General features: G+C 44.3%; 1 pseudogene; it reads left to right on the forward strand.

Annotated features, from left to right (window-relative positions):
- The first annotated feature begins 1,427 nt into the window (after positions 1-1,427).
- On the forward strand, positions 1,428-2,373 carry LOC127030930 (olfactory receptor 11L1-like; annotated as a pseudogene).
- The last annotated feature ends 2,444 nt before the right edge of the window (positions 2,374-4,817 follow it).

The raw sequence follows: 4,817 nt of genomic DNA on the forward strand, positions 1-4,817 counted from the left end.
CTAGAAATACAAAACATAACTCTGAGGGCCTATTGTAATTATGCAAAGTATGGACCGTTAATGGTGGTTTGAAATCTTGATGGCTCCCATCAACCAGGGCAATTGACTTTAGATGGCTTTGTTTGCAGGCAGGCCTTCCTGTGAGTCAGGCTGGGAGGAATGAAGGCTTGGTGTCTTACAGTGAAAAGTGATCAAGTCACCTGAACTGGAATCCATCATTAACCTGGTGCTTTTCTATTTAGAGGGCTGGGGGCGGGGAGGGGGAGCAGAGGGACAAATGATTTCCACCTTGTTGAAAAGATATTTAAGTGGGTGGAACAGAACAAAGGGAGAGCCATCATGACAAATGCCCTAGCTACCACCTGAGCTGGAACAAAGGCTGTACCGGGGACAGGATTGTGCCCAGACTAGGAAGGTGTCAAGTCTGTGAAAGAAACTTACTGAAACATCTCTAAGGGTGAGATATCATCTGTATTCAGTTTTCTTAGATATAGACTTGCGTGTTCTATTTTATTTTGCTTGGTAATTCAATTTGTTCTGTCTGTTACTACTTGAAACCACTTAAATCCTACTTTCTGTATCTAATAAAATCACTTTTACTTATTAATTAACCAGAGTAGGTATTAATACGGGAGGGAAGGGCAGGGGCGGCTCCTGGCCCCAGCACGCCGAGCGCGTGATTGGGGTGGCAAGCTGTGGGGGGCGCTCTGCCAGTTCCACGGGGGCGGCAGGCAGGGTGCCTTCAGCAGCTTGCCTGCGGGAGGCCCGCTGGTCCCGCGGCTTTGGTGAAACTCCTGCAGGCATGCCTGCGGAGAGTCCACTGGTCCCGCGGCTTCTGGACCTCCCACAGGCACGGATGCAGCAGGTCTGTTGAAGCCGAGGGGCCAGCGGACCTCCCGCAGGCAAGCCGCCAAACGCAGCCTGCATGCCGTGCTTGAGGCGGCGAAATGCCTAGAGCCACCCCTGGGGGAGGGGGGAAGCAAACAGCGAACAATTTGTGTTTACACATATTTATTTGGGGTTTAAGCTTTTAAGCTTTATATTGGGTAGAGCAGATTTATTTGGGATTTGGACCCCCATTGGGAGTTGGGCATCTGAGTGTTAAAGACAGGAACACTTCTGTAAGTTGCTTTCAGTTAACTCTGCAGCTTTGCGACACATGGTTCAGACTCTGGGTCTGTGTTGGAGCAGACGGGCATGTCTGGCTCAGCAAGACAGGGTGCTGGAGTCCCAAGCTGGCAGGAAAAGCAGGGGCAGAAGTAGACTTGGCACTTCAGTTGTAGCTCCCAAGGGGGTTACTGTGATCCAACCCACCACAAACTGGATGCAAATATAATGAGTTCATCTTTACAGCTAATGCTTCCAATGCTCCTTTTTCATGTATCACTAAACATACCTCATAAAAAATGCATGAAAGAGGAACCCATATGCACTTCTTGGCGAAAGAAGAAGGGGAAAATAAAACCTATATCACAGAATTCATCCTTCTGGGATTTGGGAATCTCCCTGAACTGCAGACCCCCTTCTTCGTGCTGTTTCTAGTGATCTACCTTCTGACCATGGCCGGGAAAATCCTTATCCTTGACCTAATTGTGGCTGATCAGCACCTGGGGAACTTGTCCTGCTTTGATACCTTCTACACCTCCACCATCCTGCCCAGGATGCTGGCCAGTCTCCTGACTGGGGACAGAACCATATCTGTGGGGGTATGCATCACTCAATTGTATTTCTTTAGTTTTCTTGTGGCCTTTGAATGTTTTCTTTTATCCATTATGTCCTATGATCAGTATTTCCAATTTGCAAACCACTGCACTACACAGGTCTTATGAATGCAGAATCTGCCCCCAGTTAGCAGCTGTATCCTGGATGAGTTCATTTATTTCAGCTACCATAGTACTATATTTAATGTCACAATTACATTTCTGTGGCCCCAATGAAATTGACCATTTCCTTTGTGATTTCATCCCAGTGATTAAACTCTTCTGCAGTGACACCAGCCTGATCATACTAGTGACCTTCATAATTACTGCCATATTCACCCTGCCCCTATTTCTATTAACCTTGGCATCCTATGTTTCCATCATCTCCACCATCCTGAGTATCCCTTCCACCAATGGGTGGAGGAAAGCATTTTCCACCTGCACCTCTCACCTCACTGTGGTTACAATCTATTATGGGACCTTAATCATTGTCTACATGTCACCGGATACTAACTCACGGCAAGACCTCAACAAAGTCTTCTCCCTCTGCTACACAGTCCTGACTCCCATGGCCAATCCCCTTATATATAGCCTGAGAAACAAAGAGGTCAAGAAGTCCTTGAAAAAAGTCACTAGTAAATGTCTAGTGCTCACAGGAACTCAGAAGGAGTGACTGATATGGGAATGAATCAATTTGGCAGACCCTGCTATGGAGTTAACATCTAGGTTGTCCCTAGTTCATGCCAATGGGAGTTTCCTTGGGGAAAGTGAGGATATGCTATATTTTGGGAGGGCAGTGTTTAGAGTCGATGACACTGATATTTGCTAATGACCTCATGATCAGATCCCTCGGGTGCAGCCTGGGACTGTGGATCCACTGTGCCCCTTTAACTCTCCAGCCTCCACTGTCTCTCACAATGCTTTGCTAATGACAAGCAGCAAGCCCCTCCAGGTACTATTATCACTCAGGACAACTGCATGTGAATCCCCACACCCACCTTGATTGCATGAATGTTCCCAGAGCCTCTCATGAATCACATAGAGAAAGGCACCAGCCAAATCCCCCCAGCTGTCAGCCTTGTGCTAAAGGAATATACCATCTTGCACGGCTCAAGATGAGCATTGCAAATTTATTAATTGGTTCACCACTTCATCAATGGAAAGTGAATGTACCCCAGCCTTTGCAAACCTTAGCAAACATCCATGCCAAACACTTCAGGCAAACTCACTGGTAATGATAAACAGTGAAACAAGTTGATTGACTACAAAGGTAGATTTTAAAAGAGTATAAGTGATAGGATAAAAGTCAGAGTTAGGCACGAAAAGGAAATAAAATATATTCATGCAGTCGAATCTCTCAGTACTATTAGATTGGGTAACATCTAAGTTAAGCAGTTTTTGCTCATCCCACTAGCTATTACAGTTCATAGTACACAGGTTTCACCCTTGAAAGCTGGGCCAGTCCCCTCTGTTGGAGTCTGCAGTCTTCTGAGTGTCCTTTTTTTTGGAGCATAGTTGTGGGAAGGAAAAAGGCTAAGCATGGGGCCCCTGTGTTCTGTTTTATACCCTCAGTCCCACGTGCTTGGAGAACACCAGTGCAGGAATGTCTGGTGGGCACTACTGAGTTGCCAGGCAAGGTTGAGCCATTCCCTTGCTGTGGCTTTGTGCAAGTGAGTCATTTAATTGTATCTCCCTTGTTGGACAATGGCTGGTTGTTTGACACACACTCAGGCATTGTCTCTGGAGAGCTAGTATCTGAGCACTTCCCAAACCTACCGCATATTTTAGTGAAAGCCATATAACACAATTTTCATAATTTCATATGCATTTCATAATTTCATATACATATGGAACAGTGGGTTTCAGCAGATTAGACCCTTCCCCATGATACCTTACATGGCCTGCTTTATATGCAAGATCACAATTATATAATAATGGGGAATATGGAGGTTACAGGTCACTCCTCCAAAGTATAGAACAGGGGTAGGCAACCTTTCAGAAGTGGTGAGCCGAGTCTTCATTTGTCCATTTTAATTTAATTTCATAGGTGAATTGGAAAGGACTCTTCAAAATAGTTCAAGTGAATTAGCTCCAAGTATTTCAATGTGCTTTTGAAAATCCCAGCCTGATGCTCTGTTAGTTTGCAGCAGCTCAGGTTCTTGACCAGGATAGCTGAGCACTAATAGCCATTGAAAATAGTTAATAAAAATTTAAAAAAAAACTGAAAAAGAGCTCTGTTTCAGAGGAGGAGTGTGGTACAGTGGAAAGGGTACAAGACTGGACTCGGAACATGTAGGCTCTAAGCCTGCTGCTGGGTGAGCCTGGGCAAATCACTTTTCTTCTCTCAAGAAGGTGAGCTCATCAGCTGTGTCAGCCAGTGGACATAGGAGAAGGAAAACTCACATTTCCAACTATGATCATCAGCTAGTTTTAAGTGTTATAAACATTGCACACCCTCTATAGGTCTGCACCACTGTCCCTGGCTAATAGGATGAAGCAAATCCATTTCAGTGGTTTGATCTTTCTTATCAAGCTCTAGCTAGACACTGAATTCCTAAAGTTGTTCATTGGGTTTTAGACTCCAGAATGGAATAGATGTCTGCTAGATTGCCATGGTAATCTATTCTACTAATCAGATCAGAAGCTTCTGTTATTTATGCCAGGATGAGTAGGGAGACATGACATCAGCTGCAATCAAATTGCTCCATACTCACATCAAAGTAACTGGGTTTGTGTTTTGCAAAGGCGATTAAGGGAGTAATGTGCCCAAGACTCACTGACATTTAACAGGGTGCCCAACTCCTTGGGGTTTGTTAAAAAATCTCAGCTGAAGGCTAGAACCAGTTCCAGAGATATGGGCTACATAAAATTTCCCAGTTTCAGTTTTAACATATTATCTAGACCTGGAACAAAAATGTATGTTTTCAAAAACTTTAAATCTGGACATTAAAATGATTTAGTTTTCAGCAACTGAACGACTATGCTCGTTTTTCAGTTTTCCAATAAAAACCAGAGCTCCATAGGAACATGGAGAAATTTCCCCTAAAAAATTGCATTTAGTCAAATACCCAATATTCTGTTGGGGAAAAGAGAACTGTTTCAATGGATTTTTTTCCT

The sequence above is a fragment of the Gopherus flavomarginatus genome, chromosome 11 (genome assembly GCF_025201925.1).
Source record: "Gopherus flavomarginatus isolate rGopFla2 chromosome 11, rGopFla2.mat.asm, whole genome shotgun sequence".
In the NCBI taxonomy this organism is placed as follows: Eukaryota; Metazoa; Chordata; order Testudines; family Testudinidae; genus Gopherus; species Gopherus flavomarginatus.